We start from the raw sequence: 23,454 nt of genomic DNA, 5'->3' as shown, positions 1-23,454 counted from the left end.
TTAATAGCGGGCACAGAAGAAGTTCAGAAACTTTGCCAAGCCCGGCAGCCTACAATCAGATCAAGCTAGAGCCGAGCAGTCAGGCTGTCTGCTGAGGACACATTGTAACAACACATCGCTCGGGTTTGTGACTCTCAGCTCGGTGAATTGGGGGGAATGTACTTGATCAGACTTCCCAGCCTGAAACGCCTATGCTTTGGGAGACTCAGAATGTGGTGGGAGTTTTGAGTCATTGGTGTGAATGGAACGGGATGAGCCAGGGGCGGCTGAGGATGCTAGGCGGAAAGGTCCGAGCCGTGGTTCCCTTTGATCAAGTTCTCACTTGGGTCGTGCTGTGCTACTACTGCCCATTACGTTTCCTTCTCTCCACGGTTTGTTGAAACCCGGAGCCAGCTTCCCCTCTGAGCACTGCTCTATAGGGGAAGGAAACTCGAAGTGTCTTGACTTCAGCCTTACATTTTTCCTTGGCGCGTTCACAGAGACCATGTGTACAAGCCCAGGGTTGTTACCCCTGGCATGGAAACAGAGACTAGGAAACAGAGAGCTGACTTGGAATAGGTAGTCTCAGGTCACATCTTTTCCTACCTCCTGGGATTACTTCCTGGGTCCGTTCCCAGGCCTTTTTCTATGTCATCGTAATCACCTCAATCTTCCATTATCCTCACGGCCTCCGCTGTTGCCACACCTCCGTGGGTACGAAGACACTGTGATGATAACTGATAACTGTCCTTTTGTGTGCCAGGGACTGTGCTGGGGACTCCTCCCTCTCGATTTCCTTGTCATCTTCACAATATATATCCCTTTGGGATGCATAGCATTCCTGATGCCCACTTTATGCAGGAGGTACTTAAAACCCCAAACCCTCACTTTAAACAAAACAGCACAGCTAAGAAGTGTCCAGACCAGCCCTTGATGGGTACCATCTGCTGCTCTGGGCCCTATAGGAGAATTCCAGATTCCTTGGTGTGGCATTCAAACCCTGTGTGCCCACTGCTTCTGCTGTGCTGAATGCCCTGACTTTCTCCTTCCCCACACTCCGGCAACCTTGCCGAGCCTGCTCAGCCGCATCCTGCTCTGGCCCTGACTCTTGCAGCCACTCATCTTCCACGTCCCAGGCAAACCCACCCTCTCCATACAGTTTCCTCTCCCCAACTTCTCCCATAACCTGCTTTTCGGCCTCTGTGGCTGTCAAACAGTGCGACAGGCACCTTAACGTATCTCGCGTGTCTGAGAGATGCAGGACAACAACATGGGGGAGAGCAGCTAAAGGCGAAATCACGGGAAACACGGTCCCTCCCGAGGGCCTTCTGATTCCTTTCTGCCTTCTGACACATCATGCCAGACCAACAAAACATACTTGTCACTGAAACTTGAACCATGAGTTTGGGACTCCTGGGGGCTCATTGTGGCCCCATGTGTTTCTCCGCCTGCCAATGCCTAGATTGGGGGAAAGGAGACAAGATCCTTCCTGGCAATTTGGCTTTGCGGAAAGTATCTTTCTTATCACTGGGTCCATGAAGAAAGTCTTAACAGTTCAAATCATGGGCTATTCTTCAGATAAATTTAAGTTTGATGGGCCCCTCAGCCACTTATTTCCTAGAAGACCAAAGGGATTCTCGTAGTGGCTTCACCAGTTTCCATCCCGGCAGCAGAATAGAAGGGTTTCATATTCCCCACAGCCTCGTCAAGGTGTATTTCTTATATATATATTCCTTCTGTCTAGTGTGCGATAGAATTCAAAAGCAGCCCGCATTTCCCTGATGGTTAATTGGGCTGTGCGTTTATTTTTGTTCTCTCAAACATTTATTAGCCATTTGTATTTCTTCTTTTGAGAGCTGCCTATTCATTCAATGGCCTACTTATTGATCTGATGATCTGGATTTTCCTTGGTGTTTAATTTTTGGAGATAGCAATGCCCTAGATAGATCCTAGATACTAATACCCTGTTGGATGTATAGTTGGCAGGCTTTCTCCCTTTCTGCATGGAGGTTGTCTTCTTGCTCCTGGATTGCTCCCTTTTCAGAGTTGCTCTTCTCAGGCACCTTTTGTTACTGGAGTGACAGATAACCCAGCAAGCCACTATTTGGACAATGAACAAATCAGTAGTTTGAGATTAGACTATATGACATAGTAAAATTAAACTGATAGACAGAGGCTAAGGGAGGAGGGTGGAAGGAGAGGTCAGGAAGGCCTTGCTGGGGACATGACTTAATGGCAATATGAAGCCTCAAGCAAAGAATTCCAGGTAAAGGGGGGGGGGGTGAGTGTACGTGTTAGGGCTGGTGGTGAGCACACTTGGTATCGAGCCCTGGAATCCATTGTGTTTGCTGTGGTTAGTACCAATGGCCTCCTCTGAGTCTGCCACCCTTTCCGGTCTGTAACAGGACTGAGATGCAAGCCATAACTGAATGAGATTTCAAAAATGAGTAACTGAGCGAGGGCTGGGGCCGGAAGAGGCTGTTGCAGCAGAAACGATGGTGATAGGGTGGGGTTTTCTGGTATCTGAGGGACGCTGAAATCTTAGGGCAAGCCAGGCAAAGAGGCCCAAGCGCCATTTGGATGACATCAGTGTTGGCTGACAAAGGCAGCCTCCATTGTCCCTGCAGAGTGGGCAGGTTGTCAGTCCAAGAGACTGTTCTCTCCACTCAAGATGTACGGCCTTGGGCACAAATCCAGTGTGTGAGTCACTACCAGATGTACATCTTGTCAGGGAAAATTGTGGCCACTGAGAACTAGTCATGGGTTTCCAGAAACTTCCTGGGCAGGGGGCAAGGGGTCCCTTTGGGGAAGATGTTCAGGAAGACGTGGGTCCCTGGATGGAGAGTTGATCTGCCACTCTCAGGGTCCATCACTTGCTAAGACCCTGAGGTAGGGTGGACTGCAACCCCTGGACCAGCTGAGGCATGCCTACCTCCTCTTCTCTTCTCATACCATGCCCGTAGCCTCCTGGACTTCTCAGAAGTTCACAGAGTGCGTAGGAATTGAGTGGGGGAGGACTACCTGAGCCCTCACACCACAACTGTTTTCAACTCCAAGGACTTCTCCAAATGAAGCTTCTCTGGCCCTCATCTACAGAGGAGACAAATTGGGAGCTCTCCAAGGTTCCACAAAACCTTTCCTTCACCTCTAGCCTTTTCGGCAGGAGAAGGTGAAGTCTTATGTGCAGGAAGTTTCTCAGAGCCAATCAGACACACACAAGGTTGAAGCTCCACCCTAAACAGGTCTGTGCCTCTCCACTTCACTCTGACATCCTCCCCACTCCCCAGACCCTCTAGTCCTGAGATGCCTTCTTCCCCATCCCTCTCTGCCTGCACTTCTCTCCTGGTAGCCATGGAGGCTCGGTCACCACAGGAAAGACATTTCCACCTAAGGGAGAGGGATGCTAATGCAGAACCAAGTTGGGAACTCCAAGAGGCAGCGCCATTAGGAAGCAAGACCTCCTCCTCTACCCACCTCCTGTTCGAATCCTGAGTCCTTTACCAGAATAAATGGTACCTCTACCGCAAAGCCCCATAGTCATCCTAGCCAGCACTGTCACCTTGGCAGGACCTCCCTGCCACGCCATTTCATGGTTCCACTGTGGATACTTTCACTTTCTTTATTCGTGCATAGATTCTAGATTCTCTGGAATCTCTCTTAAACTCACTGAAAGCAAGAACCAAGCTCCCCCCAACACCCCAACTTCCCAGCCCCTCACCCTACTCACCCACCCCCTACCTACCCACCCCACCCCAGTCTTCCCGCATCCACCACCAGCCTTCCCTTCCACACCCGATGCCATGTTTGTGCTTGAAGCATTTGTTGGAGGGGTATTTATGGAGTAATCCTTTCTCTTCCTTTTAGAATAAACGGCGGGTGTGTAAGAGCATCTGTGAGCTCCACCCCTTGTATGGTGTGAGAGCTGAGCTAGTTGGTGTCCTCGTTTGTAAATTAGAGATCCTCGTGGCACCTGCCTGAGCAGCTGAGATGAGTTAAGGAGCCATGCAGGCAGGGTGCTTCCTTCAGTGGCCAGCAGATGCTCGACAACATCTGCGGAGCTGCTCAGTTTGGGTGGTCCTCGACACGGAATTGTATTTCCGTTTTTAAAACTATACTGTGCTGCCTTGAAGTTCAAGTTTGGCATTGGCTTGCTGCCAAATCTTTTCCAGGCCCTGCATTCCCTACAGTTACTATGTGTGTGCTCTCGCCAGTGTGCAGTGTGCCCCTGGTTAAACTCTGCCCAGAGCAAGGCCAGGAATATGGGGGAGGGGAGAAGAAGGGTAAATGAAGCCTGAGAGTTCAGTTTAACTCCTCCCCAGTTTGGGGGGGTCCCCGCTACATTAAGCACTCTTTACTCAATTCATGTGACTGAGCAAATTTGGACTGTGGAGAGAGAGAGAGAGAGAGAGAGAGAGAGAGAGAGAGAGAGAGAGAGAGAGAGAGAGAGCTTCTCCAGCTATGAGTCAGCATTTTTGTGCTCTTGCACACATATATTTTTAAAAAATAAGTTTAGTAAGAATCATTTATGAGGGTAAAGTGAAAACTTCTGGCAGTTTTATTTTGACCCTGAAGGCAAGTAATACTTAAGATATTTAATAAAGGGTTGGAAAGAGAGAGCAGTTGGGGAAACCCCCACAGATAGCAGCTTTTCTCATTCCTACCCACTCTCTTTCACTCGTAGGACAATCGAATTTCTGTGGGTTTACCTCGTGCCCCTGGAAGCCCAGATTTTTGTTAAATGTGGCCCAAAATAAGGGGTGTACAGAAGAAAGGGAACAGAGTCAGCATTTATTAGGTGTCCCAAGTTAAAGCGGTAGCTATGAGGGGGCAGAACACTTAGAATCACAAACCTAATTATAATACAATTTCATCTCCACCCTATTTAGTTTCGTAGATGACAGAATAAAGCATCTTGTCTCCAGCCACAAAGCTCTTGGATAAAAGACACCATCTGTCAGTCTCTAGCCAGGAACATACCATCTCAGTGGACCAAAGAAATCAGGGTCCACAGCCAGGAGGGAGACAGGTATACCCAGGGGGGATGCCTGCAAGTCCTAGCATGTCATGACTGCCTTGGAGACCTGCACTCCAACTACCTCCGTCACCCATCTTTGGCTCCTGCTTCTTGAAGATTCTGGAACGTTTCCCAGTTGATGCTGTCTCTGTTGGAGTTGTTTGTTTAAAGAAAGAAACCACTGCCCGCCCGGGAGCTTGGGTTTCCAGCTCACTTTCTTGTCTCCTGTGAAGGTTCAAGGTCCGCATGGCTTCTCAGTCTCCCAGCAGTGTGGAGAGCTGTAATCAGGGTGTTTTCACGCCCCCACCCATTCCTACACACACACACACACACACACACACACACACATCTGCCAATGGCCGCAGTGGAGCCAGAAGCCCCAGACCAGACAAAAGGAGGCTTGAGCCAGGAGAATTCTTTCCTACATAAATCAAACAGCACTGTGGTTCTGGAGATTTCAGAATTCTGGGCAGAGCTTCTCAAATTATGGGGCACCTAGATAAAGAGAAGACAGCTTTCCAATCAAGAGACACTTCTGACAGACGCCGAGCCTGGACTCCGACACAGAATCCACGTCGTGGGTGACCTCCCTTCTCTCCACTTACTTAAGGCTTTCAGGGGCCACACCGATTACCTCCCAGGCTCTGAGGCAGCCGTGTCTCTCCCACACGAGGCACCCATTCCTTCCTTGGCAGGACTTGCATGCCCTGTCTGCTGCATGTCTCTCAGGACTCACCTCCATCTGTGGTAGCCTCATGTGCCCTTTTTGCAATCTTGGCCCCTCTGAACTGTGCTAAGATCAGCACAATAATGGCTTTGTCCCCGTTCTGGTGAAACTAGGGTTCACCCGATCCACAGCTTGGCCTGCAGTCTGTGCCCCTGTAAAGAGATAGTGAGAGAACAGAGAAACAGCCTGGAACAAAATGGTTTTACCGCTCCCTGGTGTGGGGCGTATCAAGTGTTGACTGCACTTGACAGCTCTGAAGAGAAATTTCTCCCTTCTCCATTGTGGCTACGTGTATAGGTTCATGTTTTTGCAGGGGTATACTTATGCATGTGTGCATCCATATGCACGCACACGTCTGTGGAGGCCAGAAATCAGCCTCTGGTATAGGCTGCCTGGCAATGACCACCTTGCTTTGTTTTTAAGATAGGTGCTCTTGCTGGGACTCACTAGTTAAGCTAAGATGGCTGAGCAGTGAGCCCCAATTGATAATTCTCCTGTCTCCAGCTCCCCAATGCTAGGGTTACAAGCATAGGCACCACTATGCATGGCTTCCCCCCGCCTTTTTTCTCAGGTGTATGTATGTGATATGTGTGTATATGTGTGTGTGTGTGTTCCATGTATGTGGTTCATATGTATGTACGTGTGTGTGTGTGTAGACCTGAAGTTGATGTCATCCATCTTTCCATCTTATTCACTGAGGCAGGGTCTCCTGGTCAATACGAGAGCTGGAACACTGATTACCCCAAGAATCCTGTCTCCACCTTCTAAGGCTTCACAGACAAGCCTCCACGTGCAGCGAGCATCCACTCGGGTTCTGGGATCTCTGCTTTGGTCCCCTTGCTTTCAAGACAAGAACTTTAACTACAGGGTCATCTTAGCCCTTGGTTTTCTGCACAGGGGCTATGGATGGAGCTCAGGTCCTGATGCTCGCATGGCGGGCATCTTACCAGCTGATCTATCTCCCGAGCTCTGAAAGAAATGTTTTCAAACAAATGCAAATCAGTTCTAGGGTATGATTCAGTTTTCATCCCTCGTCAAGATGTCAAGCTGCATCCATGATTCCCAGGGTGATTCTCAACTTAGCCCTGCTCTAGGGGATGTGAGTTGAAGATGCTGGTGGGAGAATGACCCAGTATTCCAGGAACTTTGGGCACAGGATCAAGGTCGAAGAGACAGTTACTGAGGAAGACAGAAGGATGACTCAGTCAGGCCTGAGCTCCAACTCCCTCAGACTTGGCTTGCCATCCATGAGATGAGTACGTGAACAGCTCTTCATCAGAGTTGTGGGGAAGAGAGAAAACGTGAGCCGTGGCTTGGTGGGCAGCACTCTCAGTGATGATGCTCTTCAGGATTGAGGGCTGGTGCTGTGAGAGACGTGGGATAGCACCTGGAACAGGCCTTTTAGGTCCTCACTTCCAGCTTGTGGAGGGATAACCGAGCTGAGGCTCCGCAGAAACCAACCTTCTGCTCCTGGTTCTAACCTGGGTTGGGTGCAGACAGAGCCCAGAGCTCTCTCCTCTGTGCCATTCTTCTCTGCATGACGCTTTTGCCTCAGGGTATAATAGTACGTTTAGCTGATCAGCGTTTCTTACTGCCAAGGAACGTGTTTGCTGAATGAACGTGAAATGAGCTACCTCAGCAGAGGGTGTCTCTCTTCTATAAACCTTTAAAGTACCCCTGTCTTTAAAGTGCCAAGCAGCTTGACTAGGTCCAAAGGCAAAAATGGGGAGCCACGTGAGGAAAATTCCGTCTGCATGTTTTTTTTTTCTCAGTAGCATTTTGCCCCATAGGGTCGATGCAGTAAGGCAGGCCAGGAAGGCAGGAAGCGGTGCATATTTGGAGGTCCAAGGGCACTACAGTCTTTCATTTGGAGTCTCCCAATGAGCTCAGTCGACTATTCATACTGACTGACACCACGCAGCATCCCTCCCACGCTGGAGGAGGAGGTGGGCTGTGTACGTGGCCCCCAAGGTACCAGAAAGAAGTGATCATCGAAGACAAAGGGGCTGTGCAAGAGCGGCAGTACTGGACTCGAGGCCAGCACCTTCTGTCTCCAAGCATTGTGCCATCCGCCATACTGGTCAGAACCAATGTCTTTCTAGAAGGAAGGTGTGGAGCTGTGTTCCTTTATAAACCAGAGCACAGAACTCATTCTGTGAACCTCTCCTGCCTTGAGAGTCCCTGCCAGTGTGACCCCATCCAAATCACTGGGCTACTCTGTGTTCAAGTGGCTGCCTGCTCAATTTTGAAAGATAACGATACTGTCGATAATAATAAGTGCGGACACAGTTGTATGCAGGTCTGTGTAATACCTCTATCAGACTCAGGGTGAGATGGTAGTAACTGGTGTAGGAAGGAGACAGAACCTTCAAGAGAGTGACCTAGCCCAGCCACAGTGCTGACCAGGGCATAGGGAGCCGGAAGACATCAGTAAGTCAGAACACAGTGTGACAAGATAGGGTGGGGAGAGGACAGCAGGGGCCTTAGGATCACGAGGCAGGGGAGTGACCTTTATCCAGACAGTAAAGGAGTGTGGTGGCTGTTCTCACCTTTCACTACTCAGTGTGCTCAGACTTTCTCACAACCAATTGTTTGTCCTTTCCCCTCTTAGACTATTTCTTAAGCGTAGCAACTCTGCGTAGCTGAAGTGGTTCCTTAACTGTGAAGAGCTCTTGCTGCTCTTCCAGAAGAGCTTGACTCCCAGCACCCACGTCAGGTGCATTTACACACACACACACACACACACACACACACACACAAATTGAATGTAGGATGTTAAAGGTTGACCATTTTACTTTGCCAGTAAACATTTTTGATACCTGTATGTGCCTGATTCTATGCTCAATACCAGATAGACATCAATAAAACATAGTGTGTGTGTGTGTGTGTGTATGAATGTGTGTCTGAGTATGTGTTCAATATTTAATAGCACCGTGAACTACACATTGAAGTCATTTGTAGATATTAGTGCCTACAGTGTAACGTAGGTGATCCTCCTCACCCCAGTCAAAAGTTGTGCCTATGAGAAAAGAGAAACTTCCATTCACCTGAGAGTTCATAAGGAAACAGGAAAAAACAAATGGGTTTTTGAGGGACCTAGACATGGGGTGCAGGGGAGAGAGTCCACACATGTTCATAAGACACCCCCACTGGCTGGCTGCAGAGCCCCAGGGGGGCCCAGGCCGCAACTCGCCCTGTTGGGAACAACATCAGCAGAGCCGGGCACACGCCCTATTCTGCCAGCTCCAGTTCTCCGGAGGAATTTTCAAAGCACACAGGGTGTGTTTGGCAGGAATCTCTCAATACGCTTTGGGGCCTTCTGTTTTATTTCGCTTGAGGCCTGAGCACTGAGCGTCCCCCTTTGTTGGTACCAAAAAGAGGCCCTGGACAGCCTGCTGCTGGTGGCAGGCAGGGGAGATTCAAGGAGACTCTAGGCGAGGCTACAGAAGCCCAAATCCCCTTCCGCACCCAAGTGATCTGCCTTTGGTTTCACCCTCCTAAAAATTCTTCTTTGCCACAGACTGCTGACTCACCCAGGTTTGGGGTCTTTTTTTTTTTTTTTAAACTCTTCTTTCTCTGGCTCAGAATTGCCACAAAGTCTAGAGGTTGTAAAATTGCCTTGATGAACACCTGGGTCCTTATATTATGGGCTCATTTTTATCATCCCACCTCCATCCCAGTTTTCCTGTGGCTCAGGCCTGCTAGGGAAGAGAGTTGGATGCCCAGTGACTCTGCCCTGCTTCTCACACCAAGATTCTCTTCTTCATAGGTCTCTGTGCACTGGCTGCTTTGGGCATCAGGCTGCAAGACTCCCAGGATGTAAGCAACACGGGGCAGACACTGGTAAGTGATGCTGTCTTTGGCTGTGGTCACACAAAGGGTAGGAGCTGCCTGGGAAAGGCAACCCAGCAACTGTGTTTCCATCCACGGGCACCTGGATGTAGCACTGAGCCAAGCTGCCAGGTGTGAACCTCTCAAAGTCTGCTGGCTTCCTGCCAGGGCTTCCCTCGATGCCATGAGCCTGCAGGTGACTGGCTCGCCCCTCCCTGCACAGATGACAGCAACTCAGACTTCCAGGCCAAGGGCATATTTTTAGAGTTATGTTTAAGGGGGGGATAAAAGGTCAGAACAGAGTACATACTGCCTGGCTCGGTCAGCAGGCAAAGCCACTCTTGCACAGATAAAGTATTAGCCCCCGTCGGAAGGAGCAGGGAGGCTGAGGGACGCTGTTGATGCCTTGGCCTAAGCAGAGCTCCCTGACCAAAGAGATATGTGCAAATGCATGGAAAACTCGGGTCGATAGTGGGTTCCCTGTCAGTGGCAGAGTTCAAGGAGAAGCTGGACAGATGTCCCCAGAAGACATTGAAGCAACAGGCTGTGGTGGAGCAGGGTTGGGCACTCTCTCCTGTGATGGCCTAGAACCTTTGAGGGACAGGATATAGGGAGGTCTGAGGAAGCCTGGAGGAGGTCACCAACTTAAGCACACAGCAATGCCTCTGCTTCTGGCAGCCATCACAGAGGCTCCTGAGTGAGATGAGCTTGGGTCTCTCCTGTGCCCTGATGTCACCAGCTGGTGTGGTGCAGCCTTCATGTGTCCCTGTGAATCCTGAACACCTGGTGAGCGTGACAGGCAGACAGGATGCAAAGCATGATGGGAGGTTTTCTGGGGGATGTCTCAACTGCCGCCCCCTCCCAATAGCACTTCCGAATAGCTCCCTGTTAGGCACACCTTCAGAGGATTTGGTCCAGGATCCTGACTGCACAGAGTGGAAGAAAAGGCCTAGGAACCATATAAAAAGGGACCACCCTCTGCCCAGTTCCCAGAGTCCACAGGAGGCATAAGTAGGAAGGCCCAAGGAGGTAGACACCAGAGATATGGATATGGCTTTTTCCAGAAGCTTGGGTCTTTTAGCAGGGCCAAGACTTATCCCATATGCTCAGGTGACCAAACCCCTACCTGCTGGACAGGAGAGAACTGGGGCTCTAGACCCAATTGAGGATGTTTACCAGGAGTGGGATTCAAGTTGCAGAGCAGAGTACAAGTGACCAACTGCTGTGCCCTCAGGGTGGTTCTGGGAAGCATTCCCTAGGCCCTAGAGCAGTGGTTCTCAACCTTCCTAACGCTGTGACCTTTAAAAAGTCCCTCATGTTGTGTGACCCCCACCACAAAATTATTTTGTTGCTACCTCATAACTATATATACTATAACTCATAACTCATTATAATTTATATATTACTGTTACAAATTGTAATGTAAATATATGATGTTTCTGATGATCTTAGGCAACCCCTGTGGAAGGGTCATTTGACTCCGAAAGGGGTCCAAACTCACAGGTTAAGAACCACATGTCTTAGAGGGGGCTCTGGGATGGCGCTTTTCCTGTCTTGGAAACTGCTGGCCTGGATGAAGAGCAAATGTTTGACAGCGGTTGTGTGCAGAGTGTGTATTCAGCTGAGTCCTGGACAGTGTTTGTGGGCAGAAAGGGGAGAGGACGAAAAGGGAAAGCAGTTACTTGCTCTGAGTTCGTTCTCCAAACGCAGAGATGCTGTGAGGGGTCTGTCGATGGGTGTGCATCATCGCTGCTGTCTCCTTCCTGGGGTCCTTCCTGTGTCTGACCCTGCTCCAAAGTCTGTTGCCAGCCGCAGGCTCCAGAGAACCTGGTGAAGCTCCATGTCCAATACCCCTCCGCTTAGCATCTCAGGTAAAGGAAGGAAGTGGAAGCCTTTCACTTAGCTTTCTTCTTTTCCTGTGTTTCCTGCTAAGGAGCTATGGCAGGTGCCAGCCTGCGATGTGTCTCTGTATGTGGAAAGTGAGCTAAAAATGTGTGTGTTTATATATAAAAAAAAAACACTGCAAAACAAAAAAAAGGATTATTATTCTATAGAAATTGTATATTGGTCCATTTTCAGTTGCTGTAACAGAAAATCTGAGTCTGAGGAATGTATAAAGAAAGGGAGATTATTTAGTTCACAGTTTTAGAGACTGAATGCCCAAGATCAAGCGTCCTAACCCGTTTGACCTCTTAGTGGATGGTATTGTCACGGCAAGAGCATGCGTGGAAGAGACATACGGTGTGACAGGAAGCCAGAGATGAGAGAATCAGGCTTATTCTTATTTTCTCACCTTACTTCCTCTCCCTAGAACTCATAGAGGCCCTGAGAGAACTACACTGATCTCTTCCAAGGGTGGCACTCCCGATGACCTAATCACCTCCCGTTAGGCCACACCTCTTAGATGCCCCACCTATCAGCATCACAACCCTGGAGGACAACCTTTTTGGTGGTTGCCCTCCCAAACCAGACAATGGTGTTTGACAACCATCTGGTCCCTTCCAAGAAGAACATACTGACTTCAGAAAGATCCTTAACAATGTTCAGGGCCCACTGGGTTCTCTCAACTATGAACACACCTAAAAATCGTCCCTTAGTGGTGACTTCAATGACCCTTGCAGCCAGAGCTGTGATGCAGTAGTGGGCCAGCCGTGGTGAAAAGGGTATCGGGATTTGAAGGGCATTGTCTTGAATCTCTCGCCCGTCCACAGATGTAGAGCCAGCACAGCTGTGTTCCTCCGACATATGTGGGAATACAGGTTTGGGGGAGCAGGTCACTCCTTGCAGTACACAGTGCCAAGATTTGACCCTCGCAGCCTGGTTCCAAACTTCTTTACTTTGCCTCCCTGTGGCTGCCATTAGCTCTCTATGGGCATACGAAGCCCCGCCCCCAACCCCTGATTTGCTTTCCTGGCTCTTTTCCGGCCAACTTTGGCAAAAAACTCCTTTCCACAGTAAAAGGGCAAATGAAAAACAGAAGATCTGTCAGAAACAGCTCTGACCTAAACAGCTAGAATGCGTTTTGGCATTCATTCATTTGTTCATCCGTCCGTCCATCCATCCAACAAGCACTACTTAGCCCCACGACCTCATGAGAGCCCACATCTTTGGCACCGACGGCTGCAAACTCCACGTTCCTGGATCCTCCAGAGTCATTGTCACCAGATAGCTCAAGGGGGTGCTTACTGCAGAGTGCAAAGCACTTGATTAATATTCTGCAATTTGGGCCGCACTAGGCTGTTCCAGCACCCCCACCCAACTCTGTTACCATGACGACATTATTTTAGCAAACAGCTCTTTAATATTTAATGAAAATTACACTCTGACAGGCGGATAGAACAACTGCACTACAGAGGGCTTGGAGCGGTCCACGAGGACAACTTTGCACAAAGCCATCAGTCCCCTGCTCCCTGTATGCTGCTTGTCACCAGGAAATGTGGGTGTTCTGGGGCCAGGAGCCACTGTTATGCCAGACACGGGTTATGCACAACAATTGAAGGTTGTCGCTTTTTTCAAATGCGGGATGTCACACCAGCTCCACGAGTACAGGGTAGCATGATAGCATTATTAAATACGACTTTCTACAGCGAACCGCCGACCCACCTCTGCTGCTGAGAGCCTTTCTGCTTCCTGTATCTTGAGTCCAAACTGTATTGTAAGACAGCATGTGCAGAGAGAGCCTAGGGTGGGCTCGCCAGGCTGAGAACCAGCCTTTGCCTCCTCGTCAAAGCACCATCTGTCCGGCCCATTGATTCAGTAGCAGCAGGTGCAGGCATTAGGCGATCCAGACCCCTGCCTCAAAGGGGTGTGCTGAGTGAGACAAGACCACCCTCCGGCCACCTCCATCACTGTGTCGGTCTGTGTGCCAGGAGCTGTGCTAAGCTCTCGTTGCGATCTAGATCCGCAATGAGAAGGGTGGATGAATAACTGAAATGGAGAGAACAATGTAATGGCCTCGTAGCTGTATGTTCTTGGGTAGGTTTTCTAAATTCTCTGTGCCTCAGTTTCCTCAACTATCAAGTGGAAATATAGCACGCTCTTCATTACGAGTTGCCATGAGGTTCAAAATGCCATAAATACATGAGAAGACCTAGAAATAAAAAAAAAGAGTGTTTAAAACAGTGGGAGATACCAAGCAGGAAATACACGCTAAATAGGGCTTCCTTTTCCATGTTCCCAAGTATGCAATTACAGGAACTAACACGTACTGAATGCTTACTCTACTCCAACCCCAAGGCTGAGTTGGAGTCGTACAATGACATCAGTAAAATTTCACAGGCAAGTCTGTGAGACTATGTCATCATCATCATTGTCCTCACTTGGCAAATGAGGAAACTGAGGTGACATGGAGTCACAAGGCCGCTAGATGCGGCCTTAACAACTGGCTAGGTTAGTGGCCGTAGATAGCGTGGAAGCCATGCATGTGTGCAGACACGGTGGGGCTCAAGCATGGAGGAGCAGCCTGTGGCAGCAGATATGGGCTGCATCTGAAGGAGGAAGCATGGTCTGCCTCGACTGTTGAAGAGGCAGATTCTTGGCACCAGCAGGAAGCTCGTCTCAAACAGATATGACTTGCTTATTTAGAGTAGTCATTGGATTTTTTATTAAAATAAATGGATTGGGAGAGGAAGACGGGGACAGAAGGGAGGGTATAAAACTTGTAGTTTTCTGTTCTCTACTCTCAGGATTCTGTTGAGTGGAACACCACAAGAATGTCTGTATAGGGTGTGTGTGTGTGTGTGTGTGTGTGTGTGTGTGTGTGTGTAAAATAACAGCTCATTCCAGTTGCTTTCCAGAGCAAAGAGACAAACAGAGAAAGGAAAGTCCAACTTGTGCAATAAAACACAGGTGAAGTCATACAGTTATAGCATGCTCCAGTTTTTAAAATCCCTTCTCTGGCCATTTTGGTTATTTATTCCCTTGGTAATGCTTTGTAACAAACAACCCCATAAGCCTCATTGGCTGGCAATAGGACATGCTCAGTCAGCTCCCAGATCTGAAGGGTACAATCGATGGCCTCTCTGGGATGAGATGGCTTCCGTATTTGAGGTCAATTTAGGGGGTTGAGATCTTGGCTGTCCTTGTCATTGAACACTGACTGTCTGCTGTTTGACCTAGGGTGACCTCAACTGGAATGACAGGAGACAAAACTGTATAAGTAATTCACCCTGCAAAGGCTTACCAGAGTGTGACCTCATGGTAGTGACAGGATGAAGGGAAGGTGCCTCAGTTACTATCACTAATCTGCATCCACTCCCCCAGAGCCAATCACAAAAGAGTCCCAGTGAAAGGGCCCCACTGGGCTGTGTCACCGAGCAGACACAGGGAGGTGTAATGACTGAGCTATTGCCCAACCATAGTGTGGTCACTGTGCTTTCATGGGGCGGGCGGGGGGGATAGACCCAGGACAGTGTGTGGCTTCCAGATGTCCCACCATGGCAGGGCTGGGGTGTGGACACAAGCTGGCTGGCTGGTCCAAAGCTGGTATACTCTCCCACTTCTGCTCAGTAGGAAGAAGCCCAGAAACAGAACTAAAATATAGTTGCTATTGTCCCTTTGAAACTAGAGACCCAGCTGCCCCTAAGGGAGAACATGACTTGTGGAAGCCAAGCTGTAGGCAGCAGGCCATAGCCCCAGGATCATACAAACCCAGTGCCATCTGTAGTCTGATCTTAAAACTGCGGGGATTACAACTGGTAAATCCTGTGGGCCTCCAAGAAACTACCGAGATGGGAGAGATAACCTGAGTGACTCAGGTGATGGTTCATCTTCATTGTCAGCTTTTGAAATCACCTGGGAGACACAGTGCTGGGGATGTCAGAGAGGGCATTCCTAGAGAGATTCACCTGAAAAGGAAAGACCCACCCTGAATGTGGGCAGCGCCATGCTTCATGGGCTACAGTCCCATCCTGAAGAAAACGGAGAAAGTGGGCTGACAACAGCATCCGCACATCTCTGCTTTTACTTGGAAAGCAGACTCCTTGTGACCACACACACACACACACACTGGGCTGACAACAGCATCCGCACATCTCTGCTTTTACTTGGAAAGCAGACTCCTTGTGACCAGTAGTGTCACATTCTCCATGCCTCCCCTACCATGATGGACAGTGTCCCCTCAAATAACCCCTCAAACTCAGAGCAAAAATCAACCCTTCCTTCCTCGAGTTGCGCTTTGCCAAGAATTGGGTCACAGTGACAAGTTAAGTCACCCAGAGCTGTGGCTTCCTCTAAGTCCCAAAACTGGATATTGATACCCAGTGGCTCATGACCAAGATCCTTCTATGCAGGAGTGACATTTCTGCCGTGTGAACCCGGGTTAAAGGACTGAAAGGAGCTAGACTGGAGTAAGCAGCCACTACTCTTAGTACAGCTTGCCCGTCCTTGGAGCCCTTTCAGCACCTCACCATTGCAGCCTGAGGCCAGAGCAGTTAGATTTTGGTAACCCAATTGAGGGGGCAAAAGGAAAAGTTGACACTAACTGATGAGAACCAGGTATCCTTTTGTATCTCTGTATCTTGCCATTTACGGTCCCTATGACCATATCTCTGTATCTTTCCAGTCCCTGAGACCTAAGCATTTAATTGCTTGCTTTCTGTCCCTCTGCTCCTCTGAAGAGCAGGGTGACCATGCTTACTTCTGAGAGTTCTGTGAGGATTCGGTGAGGTAATGCACGTCAAGCTCTCACAGCAGCACCTCGGCAAACCTCGGCAAACCTCGGCAAACCTCGGCAAACCTGGGAGAGAGCACCTGCCTGGCATTGCTGCTGTGTGTTAAGGCACAAAAAGAAATAAAACAGTTTGACAAATATCACCTGTGGCATGGGGTGGGACCACCCTAAGTGTGTCAGGTGACGAGATGAGGAGTCCTTTGGGATGGGTCACTTGTCCAAGGTCACTCTGCTGGTGAGAGGCAGTATGGGGACTAGAAATGAGCTGTCCCCACCCTGACTCTCCTGAGAAGGAGCTCTATCCCACCCTAAGTCACTCATCTGCCACTCCATAATAATTGTCCCTATTTACAAAGTCTTTGCATTCGTAGATCCGATGGACACCCCCGCCTCCTCACAACCTTAAGCTTGTAACTGTAACCATGCTATACACCCAGACCTACGTTAGCCGTGCAAGGAGGATGCGGTGTGTATCCAAGAACAAACACTGCATTAAGCCCTAGATTTAATTAACTTAAATCAATCTCATTCCCAGTTCCCATGTCCCACTTGAAACAGAGGGCTGCTTTAAGTAGAGTCCCTAACTCTTAACTGGAAGTTCTGATTGTAGTGGTTTTGAATCCACCTTCTTCATTAATAGCTCACTGGCCTTATCTGACCCTGAGGCAGCCTCTTCCCCCACGTGATTCATTTCGTTTATCTCTGGCCTTGCTTCAGACACAAGCTTTGCACTGTGGTCTTTCATGTTGCGGCTATTGTTTCCTTAAAGGGTGGGTTGGAAACAATAGCCTTCCCTCACACCATTCTGCATGCGCCTGCACACATGCGCACACAGAGCAAAAGCTGTATGCTTCTGCAAACACTGAGATCATTGTGTCCATGATCCTTTGCCTCCCAAAAATCTTCAGTTCCTTTTGAAAGTTTTTTTTTTCTTTCTTTCTTTCCATAATGAATAATGACCTGGCCCAGAAATTGATATTAATGAAACATGCCAAATTTGTGCTTAGATCCCTGGACGGTCTTCTTTCTTCCCACTGTTAACGGTTATATCATCATTTTATAACCCCTGCTTCTGTCCAAGGAAACTTCCATCTCCCATCTGGACATAAGGAATATATTTGTTACTTCCCTGGTGCTGTAAGTAAACACCATGACCAAGACAATGTATAAAAGGAAGGGTTTATTGGGACTTAGTGCCCCAGAGGGTTAGAGTCCATGATGGGAAACATGGCAGCAAGCTATAGACGTGGTGGCTGGGACATAAAGCTGAAAGTTCATACTCTTATCTGCAAGCAGGAAGGAGAGAAAGTGACCTGGAAGTGGCGTGGAATCTTTGGACTCTCAAAGCCCCTCTCTAGTGGCATGCTTCCTGGTCTAGCTTCTATCCAGCCTTCCTCAATGGTGCCACCAACTGGAGATCAAGTGTTAAACATCTGAGCCTATGGGGGACATTCTCACTCAGGGCACTAGAAAGGGTCTCCCCATACAAATGAACAGATGATTCTTTTCTTTATGGTGAAAAAGTGTATATTTAGAATTAGCCAGCTGAACTCAGTTTGGAGGATCCAAATTTTGTTGGCAACATCTAGAGTGTCATAATCAGAAGCCAACCGAACACAGGCCTTCTTCTCTCCATTGGGCCTTTTGTGGGTGTTGACTTGGCCACATCAATGACCAGTGTTGTAGAGTTTCTTCACAGCCTGTTTGATCTGGTGCTTGTTGGCCTTGACGTCCACAGTGAACACAGTGTGTTTTTGTCATCTATCTTCTTCATGGCTTATCCGGTGGTCAGGGGGAATTTGATGATAACCTTGTGGTCAAGCTTGTTCCTCCTAGGTGTGCTCTTTTGGGGATATTTAGGCTGCCTTCAGAGCCACAGGGTCTTGGGTCACTGGAAGGTGGGTGACACACTGATTTTTTTTTTATGTCTGTGGACGCCTCCCAGCCCTGCTTTCTTGGCTTTCAAGGCCTTCGCTTTAGCTTTGGCTTTGGGAGGGCAGGAGCTTCCTTCTTTACTCTAGGTGCCATCCCAAATGGAACAGATAGTTCTTAAAATACAAACCAAAGCCAGATATGATGGGCTGTACCTGTCTCAGGGCCCCAGAGCAAGGCAAGAGGACCATCATGAGCTTGAGGCCAGCCTGGGCAAGTTCTAGGCCAGCTGAACCACAGAGTTAAATCCTGTCTCAAGACACCAACAAACAAATAACAAATCCCATTCTTCCCAGAATCTGTAACTATCTATACCTCTGCACTATGCAGATTGACTTCCAAACATCTTCCCAAGCCTGGAAAGGTCTCTCCTCCCTTCCTCTCCAACCTCATTTCCAGCCATTTCCCTTCTCACATCCTAGACAGCCCACTGCTTTTCCGTGTTCCTCAGCTGCACCTAGCCTGGGGCCTTGGCAGAATTACGTACTTACTGCCGACCGCATGTGGATCCATTATCCCTGCCTAGGTTCCCACAAAAAAAAAAAAAAGAGGTTGAGGTTGAGACAAAGCTCCTGACTTTGCATGATGGATAAGTATTCAGCCACCCCATCAGTCCGTGCGGAAACTCCCCCAGTTACCGTGACACGTGGAGTCTTTGGAGTGGCCTTGCAGAGCATAGCTGATTACACAATAATGCAGGGCATCTGTCCCCCCAAGGCACCATGCCACAGAACTGCACATGAAAAGACACAGGGCTGTGGGAAAGATGTGGTTAAGGACGGAGTGCTATGAACGGGAAACCCAGCCTGGTTTTACAGGTCACCAGCGGCTTAGAAATAGACAAATAGGGCAAGGGGTGTGGGGCCTTACTTTGCGGAACTGGGGGGGGGGGAGAATGGCACACAGACTGTAGAGTGGTATAAAGACAGTGAAATGGGACCAGAGTCACAGTGCCAGCTATGAATCATGGGACTGTAATCCCATCAGGTAAACTGAGGAAGCTGGCATAGGTCTGGGGTATGCACGTATTTTGTTATGATTGTAACGTGCCTCTGAGATAACCGCCTTCCCCATGTGACCAGTCACAGGAAGTAATGACATCATAGTATCCTGTGCACAAAAAACAAAAAAAGGAAGGAGACATTCTAAGGACTCACGGTCAGTTTTGTGTATTTCCTGTGTATCTCCTTTCAGCTGGACAGCTTTCTCTGAATTCTCCTACTGTTTCTCCCTGCCAAAGCCGGGCACAAGCAAAAGCTAAACTCACATAATGCATAAGTATCCTTTAATGCATCGCACGTTGGAACAGTGTTTTGGTTTCAAGCATCATAGCAGAACTGACTGTTTTACGTCTCTGAAATTGTCACTGGGAGTGGAGACAGAGAGTGGCTCTCTCCTATCTTGCAGTTTCTCCTGCTGGCAGTGCTTCTCCTTTGCAATAGCAGCCCTAAAGGAGCCAGGGTCTGAGGCTCTGGTCAGGGGAACCCAAACAAAGAAACTGAAGCAAATCCCATATCACAGGAGTCCTATTGGCCATGGTATCCCAGTCCTCATGGGAGTAGAAGGGGTGCAGAAAACTAGTGGCGTGGAAACCAAAGAGTATAAGAGGGTTATATGGATATAAGTACCATCTGCACTGGGTCCTGACCCACCTGTCCTGAGCTTTGTATGTCCGGTCTCTGGGTCTTTAGATCTCCATTTATAGACACCCCTTCAGAAGGCAGAAACAAGGGCCATGAGCAAAGTGGACGTGACGTGCAGAATTCGCCTGCATACCGCATACATGGGAAGCCATTGGCACCAGAGAGACGTGGCCTGTGACATATTTTTATTGCTTTGTTGTTGTTGTATGTGTATATTGCACCCGTGTACATTTGTGAGAGTGCAGGCACACACATGCCATGGCACACATGAGAAATTCGTAGGACAACTGTGGGTGTTGGCCTCTCCTTTGCACATTGTTTGAGACAGGAGCTCAGTCTTGCTCATCACTGCACGCATCAGGCTGGTCCATGAGCTTCTGAGGATTCCTCTAGCTTGCCTCCCATCTGCCCATATAACACTGACGTTACAGGTGCACGCTACCCGGGCTGGCTTTACGTGGGTTCTGGGAGTTCAAACTTAGGTTCCCATATTGGCTCAGCAAATTCTTTACCCAGCTCTCATCCCAGTGCCTGCCTGACTTGTTTGTTTGTTTTTTTTTTTTTTTTGACATCACTCTGGAACAAAGTAAAACTGAACTGTTGGTAAGCTTGTGTGAAAGCAGGAGACCTGAAAAGGGCAGTGGTAACTGGGCTAGCATCTGAAGAGTGGGGTCAGTCAGAGTCGTTACAGACGAAGAAACACCAGGTGCTACTGGTGGATCTATGGGGGAGAGAGGAAAAACAGGTAGTAGCCTGTCTTGACGTTGCTGTGGGACCTTTCTTGCTCCGAGGAAAGTCCCTGGACTGTGGTCAGGGGACTGGCTTGACCCTGTTTTCAGGATGATCTTTGGCAAGCTACTGAAAGCTTCAGTTCACCAACATGTCAAGTCCATCATCTCTAGAGGAAGCCGTCAGAGGCCGGACTGCATAGGGACAGCATTTGATTGGAATCAAAGCAAACACACCCAGCAAGAGTGAAATGTAGGGGCTGTGGAGAGCTGCTAGCCCCTCCTAACTGTCCTACAAAGACGAGAGATGTTGGGTGGTGTTGGAAGTCCTCATGACACCTACAATCATAAAACATTTGAAAAACTGATTCTCAGCAGCTAGAATTGGGGGAAGTAGCCTCCTCCCCAGGGACCAGCTGTCGATGGCTGGAGACATTTTGGTTTGTCACGGGATGCTATTAGAAAGCTGTGCAAAACCTATCCAGCACACGCAGGCCTCATCAATGAAGAGTTTTCTAACCCCTGGTGGCAATTCTGGTAAGGTAAAGAAGCCCTGAATTAAGAATGATAACACATGAGCACACACGCACGTGCACACACACACACACACGCAATGTTTTTTAAAAGGTTCTAAACATGATAAGCAGACTGCATCATCAGGGGACGCCTGAGCATGTGATGGTGCTACCCACATTCAGGATGGGCTCATCCCTCATAGACACACCACACACAAGAAGTCAACTTCCCAGTGGCTGCAGCTCAGTCACTGGCAGTGAAGATTTGACAGCACAGCTATCGAGTCACATGACCTGGATTAGCCCTAGGTGCATAGCGCTTGCTGGAGGAGCCGATCTTAAAGGCTGCACAAGGGGACAATGATGTAGTTATATTATGGTCTAAAAGAAATAATTTAAACAAGTTAATAAACAACTAAAAAACCCTTCACACTGGATAATTTCTACTACATAATATTCTGGTCCGAGCAAAACGATGGGGGAAGAAGGTCAGAAACGGGGGGGGGGGGGGAGGGATGAAAGGGTAGAAGATGGGGTTTTAGGGCAGTGGAGCTATTCTGTATGACACTGTAACAGATACAATGGCTGTGCTTTTGCCCAAACCCAAGAGGATAATCAGCGTAAGAGGAACTCTGGCATAAGCCATGGGTGTCCGTTAGCAGCAGTCTGTCACTACTGGTTCCCCGGCTGTAATTAATATGCTGGGTGAAGTGAAAGAGCTTCTTAGGTCCTTCCTTCTCCACTGTAAACCCGAACTGCTCTGAATATCAGTCTACTGAAGATGCTCAGAGCCTGGCGTGCTAACGCATCCCAAAGTCCCAGTGTTTGCGAGGTGAAAGCAGCATGATCAAGAATACCCAACACCAACCGTGGCTACATAGGGAGTTCGAGGCTAGCCAAGGCTACCTGAGATTCTGTCCAAAAATTAAATAAGTACTACTTTAAATATGATAAGTAGGGCTGGAGAGATGGCTCAGTGGTTAAGAGCATTGCCTGCTCTTCCAAAGGTCCTGAGTTCAATTCCCAGCAACCACATGGTGGCTCACAACCATCTGTAATGAGGTCTGGTGCCCTCTTCTGGCCTGCAGACATACACACAGACAGAATATTGTATACATAATAAATAAATAAATATTTAAATATGATAAGTAGAATTGAGATTATTGTTTATGATCATCCTAATATTGGAGGTTGCTGCATAATTCCAAAGGAGCAAGCACATTAATGGATTGTTGATTCTGTCTTTATTACTGGGCAGAATATGCCAAAAGGAGGAGGGAATTGACCCTCCTAAGTAGTATTTACTCAGTCAGGCCAAGCAGTCAAATTTCAGAGCCTTCTGCATGAAGTCTCCACTGCTGCTCTAGGACAAAGAAATGGAGACTCAGAACGGAGAAGTCACATGACTGGAGTCAGACAGCATCACAGGAGAGATTTGAGCCAGAGCAATTGTTGGACTAGTGTACCTGAACTATGCTCTACTAGTGTGTGTGTGTGTGTGTGTGTGTGTGTGTGTGTGTGTGTCTATGTGTGAGAGAGACAGAGATACACACACAGAGAATATAAATGGAAATCAATGTGTGAATGCTTATATAACAGAGAAAGAAATGGAGTACTAATTGGTGGGTATGAGTAGACAGAAGGAAAAATGAAGTAAAATTGAAAAAAATGCAATTGAGCTGTATACTTATACAGAATGTGTGCACGTGTGCGCGCACGTGTGTGTGTGTGTGTGTGTGTGTGTGTGTGTGTGTTAGAATGAATGAAAGAGACAGAGAAAAGGGAGGTTCTAGAAGGTAAGGAGACAGGCACCATTGGGCTATCTTGAGCCACTAGATTGGGCCTTGGCTGAGGAACACTTCCCAGCTGGCCTGAGGCCCTGTGTGGCTGAGTCACTTCCTGTGGGTGTCCCCATCTTGCCGTGCATGCCTGTCCAGGGCTCATCATAGGACAGTGTTCAGTGAAGGCCTGGGTTGACCAGTGCTCTCCTCTGCCTCTGCTTTGTACCTGAAGCATGCTGCCCCCTTAAGTGACCCTGCATAACTTGCCTTCTTGAGGTGGTTCAAGGATCCCAACCCTGAAAGGGGAGCTGCTGTCCTTGTGACCAGGCAGGACCATCCATCCTTGAGTGGGGAGGGAAGAGCAACCTCTGATTTTGCATTTGTATAGAACCCATTAACTGTTAGATCCAGAAAGGTCCTTTGTACCTTAAAGGTGTTAAACTGCTCTGGACCAGTGTTTCCTAGGGGCCTCTGATAAGACCCCTGTGGGCCATTTCCATACTCCCCCACCTGTCTCCCCTCCCACCTGTCTCCCCTCCCACCTGTCTCCCCTCCCACCTGTGTCCCCTCACACCTGTCTCCCCTCCCACCTGTCTCACCACCCACCTGTCTCCCCTCCCACCTGTCTCCCCTC

General features: G+C 48.7%; 1 protein-coding gene across 1 annotated transcript in view; it reads left to right on the top strand.

Moving 5' to 3' along the window:
• Positions 1–23,454, top strand: part of Zhx2 (zinc fingers and homeoboxes 2) — a 137,663-nt gene that overhangs the window by 57,871 nt on the left and 56,338 nt on the right. Inside the window, exon 2 of the mRNA XM_005354596.2 lies at positions 9,490–9,563. The gene's annotated coding sequence lies outside the window, so the exon portion shown is untranslated. The remainder of the gene's footprint in view (positions 1–9,489; positions 9,564–23,454) is intronic.

The sequence above is a fragment of the Microtus ochrogaster genome, chromosome 15 (assembly GCF_000317375.1).
Source record: "Microtus ochrogaster isolate Prairie Vole_2 chromosome 15, MicOch1.0, whole genome shotgun sequence".
Taxonomy (NCBI): domain Eukaryota; kingdom Metazoa; phylum Chordata; class Mammalia; order Rodentia; family Cricetidae; genus Microtus; species Microtus ochrogaster.
Note: the sequence above shows the minus strand (reverse complement) of the source record. Positions and strands in the feature narration are given on the sequence as shown.